General features: G+C 39.4%; 1 pseudogene; it reads right to left on the bottom strand.

Annotated features, from left to right (window-relative positions):
* Window positions 1–13,414: 13,414 nt before the first annotated feature.
* LOC147615628 (cation transporter HKT1;3-like) overlaps window positions 13,415–25,441 on the bottom strand; it is a 36,376-nt pseudogene continuing 24,349 nt past the window's right edge.

The raw sequence follows: 25,441 nt of genomic DNA, 5'->3' as shown, positions 1-25,441 counted from the left end.
CCATGTCACATTCTCTTCACTAGCATATCGTTTCTCTCTATTGCTTTCTCTTTGCCTTTGCTACTGTTGTAACCACTCACCTTTGCCTTTTGTAGCTATGAAACATTGATGGCTAATTGACACCACATCTTGACTCAATATCCCAAAATAAAACGGTGTGGCCAGATGCAGAGGGTGATGAAGCCTACCTCTTGGGAAACTAGCATATACATGAGGTGAGGATTATCACTTCAATTGGGACCTCTTAATAGCAAACTAGCATATGAAGGTGAGGCTCAAACTTTGGTTGGAGCCTCCAAGCAAACTAGCATCTGTGGGTCAGGTTCAAACTTTACTTGCAGCTTCCTAGAAGCGAACTAGCATCCGCAGGTGAGGCTTTAACTTTTGTTGGAGGAGCCTACCATTCTAGCTAACATATACAAACTAATATATGATGCAAGTGAGGATGATAACTTTAACTGGAGCCTCCTAGTAGCAAACTAACATATGATGCTGAGCCTCATGGAGCCTCCTACTAAGTATATGCAGGCAAAGGCTCAAGCTTTAGATGGAGCCTAGCCTCTTAGCAAATTAGCATTGATAGGTGAGATTCAAACTTTGGTTGGAGCCTGAACTCATGTTGAGATTGAATTACATTTATAGTTTTGTGTACTACCGCAAAAACATCGCTTCAGTCTTTCTTATTGAGATTTTGATTTTTTCAGGGATTGGAGGGTCTAAAACAAGGTGCTTCAGTGTTTCTCATTGATGGTTCTGCAAGGAAGGCATGCGGGGTTATTCATTCCATTGATGCATCTCAAACATGTGGTTTTCAATTCATTGGTGAGACATGTGCAGCAATACATGTTCAACAAATCTTTGATGACACATTTCTCATTCCATTTGCCACAATGGATGCAAGAACAATGTCTCAAGCAGTTGGAAGCATCATCAAATGGCCATTGGTCAACCTTGTTATGGACAGAGACATTACTAATACCAAAGAGGATAATTTTGCGAAACTTCTTGTTGATCAAGAAGATCACTTTATAGATAGGGAGAGCTGGAAAGAGAAAAGTGTCATCCTCTGGGATGACAACAGATCTACAAAACTTGGCAATGGAGTAGTATTGCTGGTCCACCCATACGAGGCTATAAATTGTAGAGAACTAGGGGAGAGTAGCTTGGGTGTCATTATAGAAGGATCTTTGCATCCAAGTTCAACTTGTGTTTCAGGTTTGAATTTGGTTAGCTGGCCGATCAGGCAACTCACATTTGAGAATGGTGAACCATTAGTGAAGGACACAGAATCTTCTTCTATTGATGAGGGTATTCAAGATCACTTCATGCAAAAAAATATTGACAGCCTAAACAATTCAAGTGATGAAAAAGAGGATGATGATGTAGAGGGCAATGATGGCGATAGTTCTGATGACAAACACCATGATGCCATGATCACTGACTATGATATCATTGAAGGGACAAATAAGAAAAGGAGCTATGTCCATAGGGTAAGGGTAATGAAAAATTACGATAAAACCCATGGAGCTGGCAAAAAATGTGATGTTGCAAACATTCACCACGTCGCAACCATTGATTGTTGCGAGAACCGATGTTGTCAAATTGGAGATAGATCCAAAATCATGCAAGCTAGGGTACACTTTTGGGGACAGAGCTGTAGTACACGATACACATTTGTACTAGATTGCATGGGCATGGCCTATAGACAAGGTCAAGATGACGAGTGCTTTGAGTTCACATTTGATGGGAAGAAGGTTTGTAGTAAAGCATGGTATGTAATGCATGGCATCGGTAAGTCAACGTTCTATAGGCTCAGAAAGAAGTTCTTGAATGGTGCATGTAATGTCAGTCATGGCAACAGTGGGATAATACGGAAGGGCATGACACATGTTGAGATGGCAAAATCAATCATACAGGGCTTCATAGATAATAATGCCGATCAAATGCCACATAGGTCAAGGACAACTATGCATGGAGCCCGCGAGACCCAACGTGTTCTACCAACAATGTACAAACAGGTGGACATATTGCGTGAAGTGAATGACACACTTGTCTCGTTCGAATACCGGCCACTGTCACAACCATCATTCTCAAGATTGTGGAACACAGAGTTCAAGACAGTTAGTTTATCAAAAACCAGCACCTTCTCAAAATGCGACATTTGTACGGCAATCAAGGTCAAGTTGGAATCAACAAAAAATCAAGAGGAGCGTGCCAGATACATGGCACAAAGAAGGGCACACATGTTGAAACAAATGAGTTGTAGAAATCTATACTATGCTTGGAGGAGCTCTTCCGAAATGAACCCAAACAGGTATTTGTGTATTATACATGATAAGATGGACCAGAGCAAGACTACCATACCACAAATTAAACCAGTTCCTAAATCTCTCAATGGGGTTGAGAGGCTTCCAGTATCCTTAACAGGAATGCTCACTCATGGACATGGACAAACAGCTTATGGTCACTTTGCCTTGGGGTTATGGCCAAGTGATCCCAACTTCACAATTTCATCTCTCTCAAAATGTTTAAGAAACTTAGAAAGAGGAGAGCAACACATGTATGGTGACTTGAGCTCACAAAACTCAGATGCTGAACCACGAACAGATCTTTTTGATTGTGTTTTGTCTACTATGGCCCTGTATCAGCATATGGAAGTACTGAAGGAGAGAAATGCATATTGCAAGCAGAGCATTGAGGATGCAGATGCAGAGACAGAAACAAATGTGGATATAGAGGGAAATTGTTCTTCACATATGCAGTCAGTCTTTCATACTAACACACATGTGCAAGATAGGGGCAATGGAAATGCGTCAAGTTTAATGCCATCAAATTCAAGGACATTTTTTAAGAGATTGCCAAGGACGTTGTTGTTGCAACTTGACAATTGTGGTTCTGAAAATAAGAACCGTTATGTATTTGCCTATCTATCCCTATTGGTTGCACGAGGAGTGTTTGACATGGTGCAGCTTGGTTTTCTTATGGTTGGTCATACTCATGAAGATATTGATGCATTGTTCAGTTGCTTCTCTGAGAAGTTAAGGAAACAAACCATTTTCACATTTCCACATTTGATGAAGATCTTTAATGAGTGTGTTAGCATGCATCCAGCACCCTTTCTCCTACAAAAGGTGGCAGACTTCAAAGGCTTTGTCAAGGGATGCTTACATGATGGAGCCGATAGCTTGATTGGACATTCAAAGCCATTGCAATTCAGGTTTTATATGAGTGATGGAATACCTTTGATGCAATACAAAGTACATCCCAAAAATGTTGATTGGTTACCAGAAAGCGGTATAGAGTTATGGAAGAGAAATGACCAGGGAGGACCCAAGCTTCCTGAAGGTTTTCCAAAAGTATTGCCACCCTTTGAGTATGTTAAGGAAAATGAGAAGGTTGTGGAGGGCTTAAAAAAACATGTCAATTGGTGGAAAGAGCACTTGCAAGAGAAAGGAGACCAAAGTGATTATGCTAAGTGGATCAATCCGGTCCTTGCCTATTGGGAGAATCTTATGCTAAACATGCAAACCCCTAGTGCAAGGGAAGACATTGGATTTTATGACTTTTGGCCAAGAAGTGTATGCGAAAAAGCTGACCCTCTTAACCTTCAAGTGAAGGATAATGTAGATGAAGGGTTTGATGTAAATGAGGACCATTATTGTGGTCCAATGCACAACAAACCTGCTGAAGAGTTCAACCCGACTCTTGATGTGTCTAAAGGAGATTTTGCGCTTGTACAACCTTGTGATGCAAATTACCCAATATGGTTGGGAGTGACAACAAGTGATGTTGATCAAAACAACAACTCGATAAACTACCTACAAGTTCAGATACAATATTGGGCACCAATTTCAAAGAAGAAGAATGCAAGTGATGTGGAGGTTTATAAGGATTGCTGGAACAAGTATTGGCGAGAGAACAGAAATGATCCTCAGCGCTGGGAAGATACTAGCTGCATCATTTGGGCATGGAAGCCCAAGGGTGGACGACTTCCAGAGAAAATCAAGATTCCAAAGGCTATAATACTGAAGGCCAAACAAAATCAATTGAATCAACATGTCAGTGCAGTTGAGCAAGAATGATTTGTTAGCATATGGGCAACTAGCTTCGTAATCTTTTAGCAATGTTGTATGAAGCTACCAAACTCATAGTTCGATCATTATTCAGATTGTAAGGCTTTCTTAAGCTTTTAGATTTATGGTTCACCCATTGTTCAAGAATTTTGATTCAATATAGATGGTGATCTTTTTAATTCTATCACCTAGACTTTCTTACAACTTAAAGTTACATTGAATATCCTTTCTTTGTTAAAGTTTCTGTGTTTGATGGTCAATTGGAGGCTATGTGATATAAACAAGCTTAATTCCTGGTGTGCATGTGTGTGTGTGTGTGCAGGCAAATTTACATCCCACCACCAACATCATATACACTTGTTACAAATGTACAATAGTATATAAATCATATCGCATTATTCAAATGCTTGTTGAGAACATCCAATAATAAATCTTACATATCGCACAGTAAACATTGTATTGGATCTAACAAAGAATTGTTCCTACTTGAGATCTCGCTAACTCGAATTCGAGTTAGCGAGATCTCAAGTAGGAGGGATGCATTCCCTATGAAGAAATGTCATGCCAAAGAGCATAAGAAAAAGGTAGGGAGTGAGAAAGAGTAGCCAAGAAAGTTCAAAGTATAGCATACAACCACATGAGCAAAGGGATTTATCCCAAATTGATGTATCAGCCCAAGGGTATACCTCCTCATATGAAAGGGGACTATTTCAAGCAATGAATCATATCACTTGCATTTATCTCAAGTCTCTTTATGTATCCAAGCTAATTTATCTTGGTGTCTAATTATACTGTAGTGCATCTTAATTAGCACGCTCCCATTATGAGTTTTCTTTATTTTTATCCACCTTAGTTTAGTATTGTGACTAGCATAAGAATAGTTTATCATTAGGTAGATGTCTTGTCATTAAGAGAGCTTGTTCTATGATTCTCAACATGGTATCAGAGCTAGGGTAAGGCTCTCTAGTTTTTTAAAAATTGATTAGATCTCATTAAGCAAATGATAACGTAGGTAATTAACTCATTTAGGAGTTGATTAGACTTTGCTTAATCATTTCTTTTAGTAATAGATAGAGTTAGGATTAGATAGAAAGAGAGAGAAGATTTTATCTTAAGAGAGAGATCATGGGAATTAAAAGCTAGTCTAGTTGTCTCTCAAAAGCATCATGGCAAGATAAAGAGAGAGATCATGGGTTAAAAGCTAGTCTAATTGTCTCAAAAGCATACAAGGCAAGATAAAGAGAGAGAAGGTGTGTTGTGGAAGAGTGAGGTGAAGAGAATCACAACCTCTATCAAAGCAAGATCTAATTAGAGAGTAAAGGAGCTATGCAGCTCCAACAAGTTTATAGCCTGTGAGGGAGCATCCAGCTAACAGCCAGAAGAAGGGAAGAGGGAGTTGAGTCGTCGTACTGCATCACTGAGAAGAGAGGGCAAGAGTTGAAGAACAGCAAGCAAAGCAATGTGCAGCTCACCACTGAAGTGCAGAAAGCTCTATTAGAGCACAACCACGTGCACAACAGCGCTAGAGAAGGGCCAGAACAATAGTAGTAGCTTGACCTGCCTGTGAGAAGCACCGTGATCATAATATTAAGCAAGAGCTTGATGGGCACGAGGATTGTAGATCTAGACGATAAGAACTCCTGTGCAGACATAAAAGCAGCAAGCAGTTGGCCGCCATTGCCAACCTACAAGAAGGAGCAACATCGCAGACAGAGTACATTCCAAGCAGGATATTTATGCGCAAAAAAGATATTGCTATCACCAGCAGTGAGGCTACGTAAATTACGACTAGCTGAAACCACACGTCCAGGCTAGAGCGAAAGGATAATCTTTGATTTTAACGATGGCCACGACCACACATTATTTTAAAAAGAAAAAAAAGAAGATAAAGTTCCTTTTTTTGGTGTAAATGAGCCCTCCTTAAGAGGTGTTCACATGGGGAAATCAAAAAACATGCGTATGGTTTTTTTATGCATAATTATCTCACTTAAACACTCGTCACTTGCATGGGTTCCCTCGGCATGAAGTATTCTTACTTCACAAGGATTAGTAGAATCTACAAGGTCATCACCGACATATGCATATATGGTGGGATATTTAATCAAATCATCATCATCAACTTGGGCATTACCAAATTCCACAAGTTTTCTGTATTCAACCATGAGTTGAATGTGATTGTAATTAGCGAGCCAAATGAGCACGCTAGTGTATGTATGTAAAGAATAGAATAGAAGAATTTTTGTAAAAACACTACAACCAAATGAGTATACGAGTGTGCATCTGCCTCGGGGGGGTCACTTGTATAAATATATAAGTATCACGTGGGTTCAACAGAAGGATATTTTAAATATTTAAAACTTACAGAAATATATTTACAGAGAGGATTTATTTATTGTATTTTTAAAAAAAATTACAGATTTGAATAGGAAAGGATACATTATATTCACTAAAAAATTCACAGATAAGGGACTTTTTAAATAGGCCTTGAATGCACGTGATATAGAGGATTTACATATAGTGATCCCCCCGAGGCATCTGCATGAGAAAAGACAATAAAGATGACAAGAAGAAGAAGAAGACATCATCAACAAGAAGAGCAAGAATTGGAGTCAAGGTTATAGTAACTAAGAGGCTACCACGACATCAATATCAACATGAGCAACAAAGGAGCTACCAACCACTATCCTAATCTAATCAATCATATGTTGTAAAAGCCACCAAATGAGTACACAAATTGATGTAAAATACCTGACCACCTGAGAGTAGCTAGTTGAGCACCCAAGGGGGGTAATGATTGTTGTAACCTTACTCTTAGAAGAGACCTTTAGTCCTCAAAGAAGATAGGTCAAGTCTCTATCAAGGGGAGACCTCTCTTAGAGATGACCTCTAGGCCTCAAAAATAGGTCAAGTCACCATCAAGAAGGGAGTGATAATATGTTGTAAAACCTCGCATCCGACTACCTTAAGTAGCCTAAAGATTTGGCACCAAGGGGGGGTGTTGATAAATGTGGTACCAAAGAGTACAAAGAAAAGGTAGGGAGTGAGAAAGATTAGCTAAGAAAGTGCAAAGTATAGCATTCAACCACACGAGCAAAGGGATTTATCCCACATTGATGTACAAGCCCAAGGGTGTACCTCCTCATATAAAAGGGGGCTATTTCAAAGCAATAAATCATATCACTTGCACTTATCTCAAGTCTCTTTATGTATCCAAGCTAATTCATATTGGTGTCTTGTGTGCATCTTAATTAGCATTATGAGTTTTCTTCATTTTTATCCACCTTAGTTTAGCATTGTGATTAGTGTAGGATTAGTTTATCATTAGGTAGATATCTTGTCATTCTATCCCTATCGATATTCCCAATAACCCTCTAGCCCCTGAGGAGATGCCGACACCCAACCTATCTCCAACATGATCGTTCGATATTCCCAATAACCCTCTAGCCCCTGAGGAGATGCCGACACCCAACCTATCTCCAACATGATCGTTTGATGAGGTACGTAATATCTAGCCTCAAGATAATATTGAAGCTTTTACTGACATGACTTTCCTTGAGTCTTTAACAGCTGCAGAGTATGAGGGGTTCATCAGCGCAAGAAACCCACTCCTACAGCCAAAGCTCATGTTCAAGGTGTTGATGTAAATCACACCATTTGAACCTACTCGACAGATCATGCTCGACGCTTACTTTGCAGTGGAACCAAGAAGGCAGCCTTATGTGCCTTACCCTCTCTGAGCACCAATGCCAGATCTAGAAGAGCTATTACGTACTGCATGCAAAGGTACATTATGGGAGAACATGGCAAAGCATACCAAGCTGGAAAACCCCAACCTAGCCGACCTGCTGGAAATCTGCATTGTTACCTTCATGATTAGCTACTGTTTTCGTAGGTGGCGCAAGACACATCCAATTCATACAAGGGGAGGCTACACAGTCATCACAACATATGATACCCCCGCATCAAGGATTTTGGTCTACAACTGGATTGGAGAAAAGAATACCTTACAATTTCAGAAAATAGTCATTAGTACCAATGTTCTCTACCAACTCACAGGGTGGATATGCTCTGCATGCCTATCAAGTGGCAGCTCACACCACTACAATTTCATGATGCAAAGAGAAAGGATTCTCATGTTTGCTACAATTTTCCACATTTCTTGCCATCTAGCTTCATAGATATTACAAGCCAAAGATAACAAATGCTTACATGGATCAAATCTTGGCACCACATTTCTGATCCAGACATCGTGGTTGTTGTCAGATTCCTAAAGTTGATTGTAGTCCTTATTGATCCCCCATTGCTCAAAGGGTTTTCTTACAATTACAGGGGTGAGTGGCATCCTGTCTTTTTGTTGTGGAATAGCAAATCTTTAACATTCTTTACATCTTTTGACAAACTCTATGGTGTCCTTGAATAATGTAGGCCACCATAGACCTACTTGAAGCACTTTGCAAGTTGTAGATTCTCGTGTGAAATGTTCTCCGGTTATTCTTGAGTGTGCTTCTTGTAATATCATGACAAATTCATCTTCTCGCACACATCTTCTCAAGATATCATCTTCTCGCACACATCTTCTCAAGATATCATCTTTGCCTAGCTTATCTAATTCTCTAGCAATTAATTGATATGGTGCAGCCAACTTAATTGAGCCAACACATCTTATCCTTGTTCAAGGTCTATTTTGCAAAAAACCATAAGCTAGATAGTTTGAAATTTTCTCACTCCACTCAGGCACCATGTCAAGTTTGAATAGACAAGAATCAGGGAGGTTATCATCAATACCAGTTTGCAAATTCTCCATTTACATATGGTCAACACATGTATTCCCTTTCTTTCCCACTGTGACCGTAAAGTTGAATTCCAAGAGTAGAAGTAACTAGCGTGTGATTCTTCCCGTGGTGTAGGGTTTGTTCATCAAATATGTTGACGACTTGCAAAGCAAATTGGGTAACCCAATTTAAATTCCATAAGTTGCACCAATACACATCCTATCACAAAATTTGATGCATTGATGTGTACATGGAATACAACATCCTAGTTGGGTGGCCTAAGAATAGGTGCACTTGCCAGTGCTTTCTTTGACTTATCGTACGCTTCTTGGCAGTATTCAGTCCATTCAAAGACAATGAGCAATCTGTACAATGGTTTGATGATTTCAGCATAAAATAAAATGAAATGATGATAATACCCAACGTGGCCCATAAACCTCTGTACACCCTTATAGTTGGTTGATCAATTTTACCTTGCTCTCATCCATGGAAATACCGTTCTTATGTGTCCTAAAATTACACCATGTTTGACCCAGAATTGACATTTTAAAGGGCTTAAGGATATACGATATAATCGACATTGTACATAGATCATTAATGAATACCTCCAGCCACTTTTGTAAGTAGTCCTTGAAGACTGTGCACATCAATTGTTGGAACATTGCTGGGGCATTGGTAAGGACAAAAGGCATAACCTTATAAGCATATATTCCCCACATCGTATTGAATACCATTTTGTGCTAGTCTTCTGGTGCTATGGACACCTAATTATAACCTGAAAACCCATCTAAGAAGCTATAAGCTTCTTCACCTGCTACCCATTCCAATACATGTATATGGCGGTGGGTAGTGGTCTTTCCTGGTGGCTTCATTGACCTTTTTAAGATCAACACAGACCCTCAATTTCCCAATATTTTTTGGTGCAATCACGATTAGTGAGAGCCAATCTGTGTGCTTGATTTTATAGATGAAATCCACAGTGTGTTTATCAATTTCCTCCTTTACAATTGCTACATATTTTGGATTCATTTGATATGGCTTTTGCCTAGATGGTCTTGATCCATCCATGATCAAAATCATGTGTTGGATCACCTCGGGTGGTACACCCTTCATTTTCGTGTATTTCCAAGAAAAGCAATCTTTGAATTCTGTGAGGAGAGCAATGAGTTCTTGTTCTTCACCTGTAGTTAAATCCTTAGCAATATAGACAGGTTTGGATCCTCCCCTGGCTTATCAAGGTCAACTTCCTTAACTTCAGCTAGGCCATCGTAAGACGTGGATCGACCATCTTCCTTTACACTTTTAGCCATTAGTTGGGATAACTTTTTGTTCGTCAATGTTGTATGTCTTAAAATAGTTAGGTAATGAGAGTAGGTCTGGCCTGTCATCCTCCTCATCTTTTGTCTAAGCCATCAACTTTTTATCCTCACACTCGGCCTTGACCAGAGCCTTGTTTTGTTTTCTACGTCCTGCCTTCATGAGTTTAGGTGCTTTCGACTCTTGAGATATCACCTTCTCCTCTTGTTTTCCTTCTAGGGTTAGCTTACTCAACTCTTCGCCCGAATTCTTAGAAAACTCCTCGTGCACCTTAGTGACCTTGAGACATCTCAGCCTGGGAATCCATGATTTTACTTCTTAATAGGGCATTTTGTCAAGCGATATACCTCTTTTGTCCTGAGGCATTGGGTGCTATTGCGACCTTGTGATCCAGAATCGTTTATGCTGGATGCTTCATCCTCTGTTTCTTCTTCTCTTGGTTGCACATCTACAATGCGTACTAAGGTGGTAGGAATGTTCCTTGATTCAATGTATTGGGTTTGGAAGGCAACACGTCTATAGTAGCAAGCACATGCATCCAGTTTTCACTGAAATTTGGGGGTGGAAGCGACGCGTACATTGTGGCATCTTCCTTGTCCTGTGCATTCTCCTCCATTGGTAGGCAGACTTGTAGGAACGTGGTTTGTTCCGATGGTGCCTAAATCATTTCCAAAAAATTGCCCTTCCATTGGATGTGCCTTCCACATTTGTAGATCAATCTTTAGAATATGTGAATTATTTTAAACATACACTTGATCTAACACCCAATCAGGCACCAATTTGGTTTCCCTCATGAAAGGCATGCCCAAGATAATGTCATATGAATCATCCAGTTGGTGCAGAAAGTTCATTACAACAAATGTATGATGGTAGTGGAACGAAAAGACCTTAAATTTGATATTTTACAATAACCCCATAGGTCTTGAAGATGTTCCGTCTACCATTTTGACGATTAGATCTACCCTTTCTAATTCGGGTTTACCCCAATTTTCCCAGCATCGTTTTGTAATGATGCTCACCCCCGCTCCTCCGTCCAGGATAGCCAGTGCTTGGTATCCATTATGGGGAATTGGGATCGTAGCATTTGTATCATCACTCTCAATACCGGCCCAGTTGATTGACAGGTATTTTGACAAATCTAGGAGTTCCTTCCTCCTCACATACTAGGTTTTTCTTCGCTAGAGGCGACTGCATCTCCTTTGCAATGGACATTGGGTTTAATCTTCCCTCTACCCAGTCCTTAATATTTGCCCGTAATGCTGGCGTATTGCGTAACAATGTTCCCAGTGGCATTTTGACGGTGGTGGACAATATGGTTGTGAAACTGCCTATGTCTATAGGCTCCCTAAGCAAGTGAGGGTTCCTTCCATGTGTTTATTGCATATTCAACCCTAGGGATTGAAGGGATGGACAATTCTTGCTCTTCTTCCTCAAACATTCTTGCCATGAGGTCACTATGAGTTTCTTCCTCAGATCCTTCTAGAATTGGAGTAGGTACTTCCAAATTCCTTTCCTTTACAGCTTATTTCTTGGATACACTGTATCCCTAGCCCCGTTAGCCCTTAATCTAGCTTCATGATTTTATTGGCACTCCTTAGCTAGAGCCTTAGATTCCTCAAGCTTCCTTATCTCCTCATCAACGTTTGGGTATTCCCCATATCCCCTTAGGGGTTACTGGTCTTTCCCTTGTGGTTTCTTGGTTGGGCCTGTCTTGTTTCAGCACTTGGTCATCTACTTCCATTGATTGGGTGGATCCGGTGTCAAAGATATCTTCTTCAGACACCCATCCTGAATTGTGACCATGGTATTACCTTTGCCCACTTTCTTCACTCTTCTCCTTCTCCCAGTTTTAGAGGTTGTGACATCTACTGAGTTTTTCTTCTTGCCCATTTGTTTTGCTTGCGCTCGTGTTAGGACATTCAACGACGTGATATTCCCAAGCTGCACACTTATAGTCTTGATAGTGACATGGTTAGAAGTGGAAGCCGAACCACACTGGTGCGATATGGACAGTCTTTAATGAAATGATTAACCGCACACTAAACACATAAAAGTGTTGGTATGGAGTTGGTCGATGCTACCAAGGGTTGGGCGTAAGTAATATGATATTCATATAGATATCCAGAGAAATCCCTAGTCATATAAGTAATATGATATTCATATGGATATCCAAAGAAAACCCTAGCCATTGATTATACCTCTTTATTCAAAGCTATGGTGCAACAAAGAGAGAGAAACCTTAAGACTATTGCATACATGCCACCTCTTCAATGTTTAAATTATAAGGGCCTACACCATGTTATAGAGCCATCGCACCTAGTTCCCAACTCCATCATCAAATCCAATGCCAAACCCAATGTCATTCCATATGGAGGCACATCTTATAAGTGTGGATTTAAATATGCCTTCAAGGATTATCCCTAGAGTGTGGATTTGAACATGCCTTCAAGGATTGTCCCAACCAGAGTGGCATCACCCTAGTGGCCCCGACGAGCCTTAAATTATTAAGTGTATAAGGAGGACTTATTCATATAGTCCCCCTTAATACTATCACGACGCTCTAAACCAAGTCGAGGGCAATTGGAACATGCCTTCAAGGATTGTCCCAACAGAGTGGCATCACCCTAGTGGCCCCGACGAGCCTTAAATTATTAAATGTATAAGGAGGACTTATTCATATAGTTGTTGGTAAATCAAACTCAAGAGGACTAAAAATATATAGGGGTGATAGCATCAGTTCACATGGTGAACATAGGAATAGAGGTGTGCTTAAGAGTGTGCTAGTGTGAGTGATCTAATCTATGATGTAAGGCAGTATGCCCATGTGTGTGTAGGCTAGAATCTAGGAGAGTACAAGTGTGGTGTGGAGAGAATCATGGAGTAATAAGGGGAGAGATTATAGGATCTATTCCCTCTCATGGATCATCGATGCTGTCAGTTGTAAAAATCTCTTGCCTATATATTCAGGCTCTCTCATGAATAAAGTATGTTTTTTGTGTGCCTACTATTGCTTACGTTGTCTCCATTGTAACATGGTATCGGAGCCACAATGGCCTCCCTACACCCAAACCCTTTCAGCCAGAGAGAGCCTTCATCAGGGCGATTTCAATGATGGAAGCAAAGCCTGCTGATTCTACTACTGCTGCCCGCATTCTGGCTGCCTCTTTTTAGTCTACAACCTGCAAATACTCTGATTCTACCGCTGCTGCCCGCATTTTGGCTGCCTCTTTTTAGTCTACAACCTGCAAATACTCAACACAGGAGGAAGAGGTTGACATGAGCTTCTAGGAGCAGCTGGGCGACTTCAAAACGAAGGCATTCAGCAAGTATGAACTTCAGAGCATTCAGTCTGCAAATGGAGAAAAACCAATCGTAATGCTGTTTTTTCCTGCTTTTTCTTGCTTCAAGACACCCACTAGCTACCCATCTCGTCAAATAAAACATCTCTGCTTCCTCGCATCTCACGAGAGTGATAGGGTTATAACATCTATAACCTTTCTGCTCCATAGCATAACCAATAAAGATTAATTTCTCTATCTTTGGATCTAACTTTGTTTTCACTTCATCAAGAACATGCACATATGCAATACACTCAAAAAATTTCAAGTGAGACACATCCGGTCTTATTCCTCTAAACTTTTGTTCAGATGTCATACCATGAACAGATATAGTGAGTATCGTGTTCATAACGTACATAGCAGTTGCTATTGCCTAAAAATAATGTGACGTATTCTTTTCAGCCACCATCAAGGCACGCGCCACTTGTGCAATGTGCATGTTTTTTCTTTCTGCAACACCATTCTGTTGTAGAGTTTACCTGCATGTAAACTGTCTCTTGATTCTTCCTTGCTTCCTTAGAAAATTGATGAACTCATTGGAGAAATATTCTCCCCTACCATCTGATCTCAGGCATTTTATTTACATGTCTTTTTCCTTCTCGACCAAGGCTTTAAATCTCTGAAAGTGAGCAAACACCTCACTTTTCTCCTTCATGAAGTAAACCCACACGTTCCTAGTGTGGTCATCAATGAATGTAACATAATACCTGGAAATTATTTGCAGTCTTGGTTGGTCCCTATACATCTAAATTTATGACATCTAATGGCCTTGCACTCTCATGTTTTTCATGTGGGAAAGCATGTTTGGCCTACTTTTACGAAGCTGGCATGCTTCACCTACTTTGTGCATACCATCAACCTTAAACTTTGGCAAACCTGCAACAATATTTTGGGCCTGCATAAACTTTAGTCACTGTACATTCACATGACCATGCGCTTGTTTCATATGTCAATATCTACAATGACACATGTTCCATGTGCAAATAGGATTGCCTTAACTTCAGGCATGCTCACATCCAAGGTAGACATACTACCATTTCTATTACCCTTTGCAACTAAGCGACACTAATTTTTGAAGTCTTCCACAAACATTCTGGAGGATTAAACCTCACTTGCAAACCCTGCTCAACCATTTGTTATCCAATAGAAACCAGGTTCTTTGTAATATTTGGAACATGAAGTACATCTGCCAAGTACTTGATTTTGTGATCCTGCATAGAAAATGGCACTTTACCAACATGCGCAATGGGATACGAAGTATCATCACGTGTTTCTGCGTAGCCTAGTTTTTTCATTTTTTACGTCTCTAAACCACTCAGCATGACTGGTCATGAGGTTAGAGGTGTCGAAATCCACATACCATGTATCTTGAGATCCTAACACATCTCTTCTTATGGAACTGAGCATGTGCTACATCATGAACATCTGCTCACTTCTGTCATCACCTCCCTGTTTACTAGATGATGCATAGTTGCCTTGCTACAACTTTCCACTTTTAATGTCATTCTACTTTTTAAAGCAGTCCTTTGCCATGTGCCCAAGTTTTCCACACAATAATAGCACTCTATGCCATTTGCATTCTAATTTGTTTGCTAACCAGCTCGGCCTCTTTTACTTCCCCTACCTCTAGACTGGCCTCTTCCACCTATGTATGATTGCTGTTACTTCCAATCATTGGACTATTGTTGTCCAGAATTTTGATTTCCTTGTCGGCAACCACCTTGGCCTTGACCACGACCTCTACATCTGCCTCTACGTGAAGTAGAGTGAAAAAGCATGTTCCAATGTGTTCTTGCTTTGTGAAGAAGAGTCCTCACCTAGTGACTTTTCTTCTATTATCAACATAGACACTAAGTCCTGAAAGTTGGGAATATTCTCCTTGACTACAATGGAGGTCTTGAATGGCTTGTACTCTTTGCGAAGCCCATTCAAAGAGACACTCACCAAATCATCATCTTCCACTGATACATTGATGGATCCAAGGGATTCAACAATTTCCTTGATCTTCAAAGCATACTCATTGATAGACATGCTTTTCTTTTCCACAGTATGTAGCTCTTGCTTTAGCTGCAATTTCCTTGCCTTTGTGTTGGTTTGGAACATTTGCACTAGATTTTGCCACGCAACTGCTGGAGTGTTGGCATCTTGTATGTGTCCTATCACATCGTGTCTGTGAAACTAATTGAAAGCCAATACATGACTTTCTTTGCAACTGGTTCCAATCCTTAAATGCCTTTATGTTTGCTGGAGTTGCAAGATTCCTCCCTAGCCTCTCAAGATGTCCAGTATCTTTCCCTGTAATCAAATCCCTCTTCAGAAATATAAAAGATCTTGTTTCTACCTGTTTTGGCCTAGAGAGAGAAAATATTCTAGAGAGAGGTTATTCAGATTTTAGATATTTGTGGATAGAAAATTATCTCTTCTTATTAAAATAAGTTCCCCCGAAACAGAAGTTCAAAAATATTTTCAGAAGGTGCATTAGAAATCAATTATAATCTGTTCTCAAAAGGCCTTATCCTAGGGGTCCAGATTTTCTAAAAATTTTAAATTAAGGTTTTGAGATAAATAGAAGAAATAAAGAAAATCCCCCCGAAAATGAGTAAATACTCACATAAGATGAAGAGTGGACTAAGGACCAAAGGAAATACTAAAAAAATAAATTTTTGACACCTCAAATGTGGGGATTCCCCCTCATGAAGGACGCACCTATTTCACATGTGTGGTGGAGTTTTTAATTCCCAAAATTGAGATATTTCATCTCTCCTCTCTCCTAATTCAAGTCTAGTTCCAAAAAGTAAGCTAAACTGACCCAAAAATGGTCAAAAATTGACCAAACTGATCTGGAAAATTCTAGAATCAGTTTGCTTGGTTAGAAGCTCACTTTTTCCTATAAATAGAAGCCTCCCCCTTTGTTGAAGCTTAATAGTGTTTTATGCACTGTTACTCTACTTCTCCCCAGAGCTAAGAACTGTGAATTTCTTAATAATTCACTAGTTTTTGACCTTTCCCTCTTCTAAAGAATTGGTGGCCACTCTTTTTGTAAACAAGAGTAGATCCCTCAAACCATCAAACCAAAGGAAAGCTCCCACATTTTCATGTAAGTTAGAAATCCTACTTTTTCTTATTCTTTTAATGGTTTTCTATTTTTTTTATTATCTTTAAAATGATAAACATATGCTATGCCTTGTTGGAAAGGCTTTCCCCCTCTCTCATTCTTAAATTCAACCCTTCTTTATCCTAGTTAAGTAATCAAATTGTTTGAATTAAACTTTTCATACTGTTTATCTTTCAAAAGTAGAATTTGATTAGTTTAGAATGCTTTAAACAAATTGGGGAAAATTTTTAAGTAAATTAAGAATAGGAAAATTTGAAAAATGGTCAGCCATACAAAGGAGGTTATGGTAAAATTTTCTTAAATTTTGTGAAATAAGTATTACCTTTTATTATTCAAAAAGAGTAGTCCCCATTGTTTGTGTATTCTAAAAGTGTTATTTTCATTCTATGCATAGAAAAATGCATACTAGAAATATTTTTATTACAAAAGTGTTATTTCTATTAGATTGAAATTCTATGCATAAAAAGATGCATATTGGTTATTTTTTTATTATAAAAGAGTGATTTTTATTAGATTTAAATTCTATGCATAGAAAGATGTATATTGATTATTTTTTATTATTATAAAAGAGTGATTTTCATTAGATTTAAATTCTATGCATAGAAAGATGCATATTGGATATTTTTTTAATTATTAAAGTGTTACTTTCATCATTATTGATTTTATGCATAAAATGATGCATAAAAGATTTTTTTTATATAAAAGTATTACTTTCATCATTATTGATTTTTATGCATAAAATGATGCATAAAAGAATTTTTTTAATTATAAAAGTGTTACTTTCATCATTATTGATTTTTATGCATAAATAGATGCATAAAAGAATTTTTTTTATTATAAAAGTGTTTCTTTCATCAATATTGATTTTTATGCATAAAATGATGCACAAAAGAATTTTTTATTATTATAAAAGAGTAACTTTCACCAATATTGATTTTTATGCATAAATAGATGCATAAAAGGATTTTCTTTTCTATAAAAGTATTATTTCCATAGAAGTTGGATTTTATGCAAAAATAAATGCATACAAAATTTTTTTATATCAAAATAAGAGTTCTCTTTAATCCTATGTTTAAATCCCATGAATATTGAAAATGAATAAGTAAATACTCAGTGAAGGAAAATTATACCATTTCATATTCTCTAGGATGGTAATGAGAAAATTCAAAAAATTTATCGAAGTTGGAATTTTAGATAAATGATTAATTTATTCCTCATAGGAATTCGTGACTAGTTTTGAATTCAGTTAATCAAAATACTCAATGAATGAAATTCAGTAAAGTAGTAATTGAAATATTACCTTTCGAGAAAGATAGTTCAGGGAGAACCTTTCCAGACTCAAACCCTGAATCAGACTATGACCAAGACGTAACTCCTTCGCCAGTTTCAAGAAAAGACGATGTGACGAGTTCGATAATCTATACTCAAATCACCCACCGAATTTGAAACTAAGTTGAGACCTTTGATTTTGATCTGAGGATCAAGAATTCAGAATTCGAGGAATTCTGCTTGGGAATCCAGACCTGTATCTAGAAGTTTTGGGATACAGAATTAAGATATACTCATTGTATTCAAAAGAAAATCAAAACTGAAAACTTGCATAGAAACCCTGTTTTCTTAAAGGACTGTCTTACGCGTGGAGGGAGCATTTGGTATATGTGTTTTCTAAGGGAAGTTTGGTTGCAACAGCTGGCGGGGAGTTCAAAGGACGGCTCACGTGGTAAAAACCTGCCCAAGTCTTGACCAGCCTGGGTATGGTGTAAAATGGTGTGCTTCCGGTACGATGGGCAAGGGCCGACGAAGCGGTCCCTAAGTGAAGTGCCAGGACACCTAAGAAGGATCCTGGAGGGTTCTCACCAGCAAGGCGATGCACGGGCTCGCGGTGCTTAGGACACCCATGCGTATGTCGTGGAAGATATATATATGTAGGATGACGAGAAACTTACTGTAATCTATTACTGGATCTTGTTGCTGACCTGCTGGTCTCAACGGAGAGTCTACAGTGTTACTGTTTTTTGAGAAACAAGGATTGAATGGAAATTTTGAAGTTATGACATCTGTAACCAATAATTGTTTGTCAATGGATTGTTTTATAAATTAAAGTTTAAAGGGGAGTGTGTGCGTATCTGTATTCTAAAGCAAAAGTTAAGAAAGGCATTCAATTATGGGTGGGTGAGTACTTGTCTAGTTCTACCAATTCCAGTGGGGTTGGGCGCGGTGGCTAACCCATGGTCCGGGGTTAGGCTGGAATCAGTAGAGTTTTAATAATAAAATTGATCAATAAGAATACGCTTAACTCGAATAGTTAAATAATAATGTAAAGACTTCTCTAATGAATAGATCAACGACTGTGCCTAATTCAATTAGAAAAAAAGCATTGATTCCTTCAAGCTAAGTCTGTAATAGTTTCCCTTCTATCTGGTTTATTAAGATGAAGGTTAGTTCAGTATCTTGACCTCGTTAGAAAAATTCGTTAAGAAATTCAAAATGGTGGAATCGTCCCCGTTTTTCGGGCATGGGAAATTTTCTCGGTTTCGGTTTTCGGAATGACCACCAGCTTAGTCTTGTGCCCGGACATTCGAGGGTGAGGCCCCGAGTGTGGGAAGCCCTACCCTGTGCAAGAGGGAGCTACTTCTGCTGCTACCAAGAGGGGGTAGTGGGATCCCACAGTTGGTATCAGAGCGTTGTTGTAAATTTATGTAACAGCATCAAAAATTACTTATTTTAAAGTAATGCTGGAAAATAATGTTTTCACTTTAAATTTATGTAAACTTCAAAAATTGAAAACTCATAAATTAAATTGGAAATTGCATTCGAGCACCTCATCAACTTTGCTACTACGACTCGAGTAAGCAGAGTGAGACTCGCACGTCATTTTGAGAGTCTTTACTTTCCTGATCCTCTTGAGCTACGTTGGTATATGTGGTTTCGTGGAGGACGATGTATTATTGTCCTAGTACCAGTCAGCATTTAGAGGCTCAGGCAAAATATTTCCTTAGCCATGATTCTGATAAGGCTAGGGCTTGTTCAGCATGTTCAACTCTTTGATCATTCACCCAGGAACTTCAGAATTTCATGTCGAGTTTTTAGGCTTCTTAGCCGCTTTATCCCTAGAAGTAGAATTACAGCACCTCTTTTTTCTATAATGAATCATATGTACCATGGCATGTCTCCTTCGCAATTTCACTTCTTTATGAGTATACGATTTTGAGGCAGTGATTTTGGGAGCCGTGATGCTCTATGTATATATCGAAAACTTTTAATAATAAATGATGTTTTGCAAAAAAATTCTAAATTGTTTTCATGATTGTGAATATGGTTAATAAAATTATCATAGTAAATCTTGTTTCATGAAGTATGATGAAATAATCATCTATTTAAAAAAATAAATCGTAAAAATTAAATAATCATAAATGTCAAAGTTAAGTTGACGAAAATCTCATTTTGTCAGAGTCATGAGACGTGCAGCCCGTGCAAGGCAACCGAATCCTCTAACCGATGACGAAGAGTTAGATCCGGATGTTCAAAAAGCACTGCACAGATCCCAAACTGGTCCCTTCAAGGGTGAAGGGGAGCAGTTAGGTGAGGTAGTGGAAAAGTGGATTGAAGCAATGGAAGAATACTTTGATGTAACTGGCTACAATGAGAGAAGCAAGATAGCTCTCGCCAGGTTAAAGATTGTGGAAACGGCCAGGGTCGTATGGAGGAATCACTGCGAGACTAACCATCTTAACCGGAATACCCAGACCTGGACCGATCTTAAAGCTTACCTCAGAAAGAGGTTTTGTCCTCCGAGCTTCCTTGAAACTCAAATGAATGAGTTCTTGGAACTAAAGCAGGATAGTCGGACAATTGAAGAGTTCCATCAAGCTTTTGCCCTTCTCCTCAAATATTCCCCGTAATTGGATGAAGAGCAGCTGATGGCCAGATTCATTCGAGGAATGAACGAGCCATTGGACACCTTAGTAAAGAATGTCAAACCTGTCTCAATGGCCGAAGTAGTAAGAATGGCAAAGGACTTTGCCAAAGCCTTTGTTGTTAAGGTACCGCCAAAGCTTGCACCCTCTAACTTTAAAAGATTCCAAACCCTGGGAAGTACTTCAAACTTTCCTCCCCCAACGAGGCAGCAAGGTCCAATTCAGAATCAGGATGCAGGAAGATTCAGAAGTGAAGGGAGACCCTTCCCCCCCCAGAACACTTTCTCAGGAGCCCCACCTATTTCAAGGATTCAGAGGGATGAGCTCAGAAGTGAGAACCGGTGTTTTGGATGCCAGGGTTTTGGTCACCAGCTGAAAGACTGCCCGACTCTTGTCATGTCAAGGGGACAGGGAAGTCAAGGACCGAGAGTGCAGAGACCAGTCCCTTCCTATCAATCAAATCAAGGTCCATCTCGCCCAAATCAAGGAAATCCCAGGAGAACTCCAGCTCAGCCATCTGCCTCTATCCAGAGTAGCCTCAAAACTCCTTCCTAGAACTGGGGCAACCAAAGAGAAAGAGTTATGTCTCAGACTGCAGCAGCCCAGGCAGTCACAATAGCAGAAGTAGTGGAAGAAGAAAGAGGACAGATTTATGCAGCAATTGAAAACCAAGGACCAAACCGTCAATTCTCCGTCATCCATACTCCAGCTGAGTATCAGGGTAAGCCTTTTAAGCTTTTGATTGATTCAAGCAGTACTCATTCTTTCATTTCCCCTGGGGATGCTTGCGTAAGCTAGTCTTAGATCAAAAATCAGGGAAACCTATGCAAGTTGAATTGGCCAATGGGAAGATTCTTTTCACTCACCTTGAGACAGATCGTATTCAGTTCAATCTAGATGGGAATTTAACTCACTGTCAGTTACCCTTGGGAGTTTTCGATGGGATCCTTGGAATGGATTGGCTCCACAAAAATCAAGTTGACATTCACTGTCATAATGGAACCATTTCCTTCCGTGACCTTCACGGAAATAAAGTTCAAAGAACCGAAATTTCAGGATCCCCAAGTTTGCAGTTTAGTAAAATCTTCTAAGTTACTAAAAGGACTTAGAAAGAAGCAGCTCATTTATGTTATCAAAATGAATCTAGTAGACTCAAAGTTAAAAGCTAAAGAACCTGAATGGTTAAGTGATTATGATGATTTATTCCCAGTAGAATTAACAGAGATGCCTCCCGATTCGGGAAGTAGATCATGTGATAGAATTGACCCCCAGAGCTCAGCCACCAGTAGCCCTGCGCAGATACAAAATGCCAGTTCCTGAAGCCATCAAACTCAAGGAACAGCTTAGACAGCTGTTAGAACAGGGGTTTATAAGACCCAATGTTTTACCTTGGGGTGCGCCAGTTCTCTTTCAAAAAAAGAAAGATGGAACGCTAAGACTCAGTGTGGACTACAAAGGTCTCAATCTGATAGTTAAGAATAAATATCCTATGCCCAGAATTGATGATCTTTTGGATAGGCTAAGTGGAGCCTAGATCTTCACAAAGATAGATCTCAAATCAGGGTATTATCAGATCAGGATTAATGAGCAAGATATCTCGAAGACAGCCATCAATACTCGGTATGGGCATTATGAATTCACTATCATGCCATTTGGATTGACAAATGCCCTAGCGACATTCAATCGATTAATGCAGGACATTCTCAGAGAATACTTGGATGATTTTGTTCTTGTTTTCTTTAATGATATTCTGATTTACTCAAAGAATGTAGCTGACCATGAAGCTCATAACAGGAAAGTTCTTGAGATTATAAGGAAGCACCAACTCTTTGCAAAAAAGAGCAAATACACTTTCTCTGCTGACCATGTTGAATACTTGGGCTTTTTGGTATCAAAAGATGAAATTTCTCTAGATTCCGCAAAAGTCGAGGCAGTCATAGATTGGCCTAAACCAAAGACAGTGAAAGAAGTCAGAGGATTGACTGGTTGGTATATAATTTTTATACCAAAGTATGCCCTCATAGCTTCCCCCCTGACTAATCTTCTTAGTCAAGAAGAATATCCCATTTCAATGGTCTGCCAGGTGCCAGAGTGCTTTTGATAAGCTGAAGACCACCTTGGTAACCAATCCCGTTCTAAAGCTGCCAGATTTCTCTCTACCCTTTGAGGTAGTAACTGATGCCAGTGGTTTTGCCCTGGGAGGTGCACTCATGCAGGAAGGTCATGCAGTGGCCTATGAATCTCGAAAACTCAGAACGCATGAGAGGAATTATGCTGTCCACAACCTGGAACTACTTTCAGTAGTATATGCCTTGAAGTTATGGAGACATTACCTACTGGGTCAAAGATTCACTTTGATGATAGATCATCAGAGCTTAAAGCGGATCTTCACTCTCAGAAGGATCTCAACATATACCAAAGACGGTGGATGCAGACCCCCTGCAGGAATTTGATTTTGAAATTAAGTACCACCCAGGCAAAGAAAATGTGGTAACAGATGCCCTCAGCAGAAAAGCCTCCTTGCTTGCAATTACTGTAGTGTCAAATCCTTTGGTTATTGAAGCAAGAGAGAAGATCATGCAGGATAGATTCTTTGGCTCTATTGCCACCCTACTTATGTAGGAAAGCAAAAATCTGCGGGAGTTGAACCAAGTTCAAGGGTACAGCATGGATGATGGAATTATGTATTATAATCGCAGGCTATGCATTCCCAATGATGAGGAAACTAAGGGTCAAATTCTGAATGAAGCCCATGACAGCCTTATTGCAGGACATCCAGGTTTTATCAAAACCTACATGTCTGTAAAGAAAAGCTTCTTTTGGCTTGGTCTAAAAAAGGATGTGCTTAATCATGTACGTCAATGTCTGACCTGTCAAAAAGTCAAGGCCGAGAGAGTAAAAATGCCTGGGAAGTTACATCCATTAGACATTCCCCAGATGAAGTGGGAATGTATCAGTATGGATTTTATCACTGGATTACCATCAGTGCAATCAGGTTACAACTCCATCTTCGTGGTAGTTGATAGACTAACCAAAGTTGCCCATCTTATTCCAGTAAAAGAAACCTACACTGTAGTGGATGTGGCTAGAGTGTTCCTCAAGGAAATCTTCAGATTGCATGGCCTACCTAGAAGAATAGTAAGTGATCGAGATCCCAAATTCACGTCCAGATTTTGGACTGCATTTTTTGAAGCAGTAGGAACTTTCTTGGATCTCAGCACAGCTTACCACCCCGAGACCGATGGTCAAACTGAAAGGGTGAACCAAGTAATCGAAGATATACTTCAGTCATGCTATGGCAGGGAACCCAAGAAGTGGCTAAGCTATCTGCACCTAGTCGAGTTCGCCAACAATGCTTCTTATCACCAAAGTATTGTGATGAGCCCTTTCAAAGCTTTGTATGGACAATATTGCTTAACTTCATTAACTTGGTCCGACCCATTGATTAGGGTCGAGATGTCCAGAAAGATGCTTGATGACATGGAGCAGCAGATGTAGTCAATTTGCAAAGATATAAAAGCTACCCACGATAGACAGAAGCAGTATTGGGATGAGCCCTTTCAAAGCTTTGTATGGACAAGATTGCTTAACTTCATTAACTTGGTCCGACCCATTGATTAGGGTCGAGATGTCCAAAAAGATGCTTGATGACATGGAGCAGCAGATGTAGTCAATTTGCAAAGATATAAAAGCTACCTAGGATAGATAGAAGCAGTATGCAGATAAGAAGAGGACAGACAGAAAATTCAAAGAAAAAGATATAGTCTTCATTCGAGTACGCCCCAAAAGAAGTTCTCTATCTCTTGGACTATTGTTGTGTCCAGAATTTTGATTTCCTTGTCGGCAACCACCTTGGCCTCGACCACGACCTCTACATCTGCCTCGACCTGAAGTAGAGTGAAAAAGCATGTTCCAATGTGTTCTTGCTTTGTGAAGAAGAGTCCTCACCTAGTGACTTTTCTTCTACTATCAACATAGACACCAAGTCCTGAAACTTGGGAATATTCTCCTTGACTACAATGGAGGTCTTGAATGGCTTGTACTCTTTGCCAAGCCCATTTAAAGAGACACTCACCAAATCATCATCTTCCACCGATACATTGATGGACCCAAGGGATTCAACAATTCCCTTTATCTTCAAAGCATAGTCATTGATAGACATGCTTTTCTTTTCCACAGTATGCAGCTCTTGCTTTAGCTGCAATTTCCTTGCCTTTGTGTTGGTTTGGAACATTTGCACTAGATTTTGTCGCGCAACTGCTGGAGTGTTGGCATCTTGTATGTATCCTATCCTCGTGTCTATGAAACTAATTGAAAGCCAATACACTTCCAAAAGAGGTTGACGATATAGAAGAGGAATTCAATCATGAAGAAGAAGAGAAGGAGGTTGCTACTCTGGATATAATGGGTCTAAAGTCTGAGAGACACTAAAGATGACTGAGGACATTGGCTCATTGGACATTCAGAGTTGCAATCTTGCTACTCCTTTGCTTCCATCTTTTAGGATTGAAGACTTAGAGTATGTTCTTCTAAGTGATATACAACAAATATTCAACTTAAGAGAAGATTATGCACTAGCAATAATTGCTCAGTCATGTACTCTAGACTCTAAGTTCATCGATGAAGATGATCCATTCATTCCACTTGAAGATAATTTCAATCCACATACATCTTTGGCACCTTGTTTTGATGAGGCTACCAAGTTTGAAAAGACTGAAGAGATGGATGATGGAATATTTCACTAGGTCCAACAACAATACGGCTTTAACCAACTTGGCAACAAGGGCAAGGAAAAGAAGGAAGACAAAGCTGATAATACCATCGACTTGTGGACTGACAAACAATTAGAACTGGATGAGAATATGCAGCAGGTAATGCTTTTGGATTAATATTAACATTGGAATGTTAT

Source organism: Cibotium barometz, chromosome 39, assembly GCF_041138505.1.
Source record: "Cibotium barometz isolate CiBa-2024 chromosome 39, ASM4113850v1, whole genome shotgun sequence".
Taxonomy (NCBI): Eukaryota; Viridiplantae; Streptophyta; class Polypodiopsida; order Cyatheales; family Cibotiaceae; genus Cibotium; species Cibotium barometz.
Note: the sequence above shows the minus strand (reverse complement) of the source record. Positions and strands in the feature narration are given on the sequence as shown.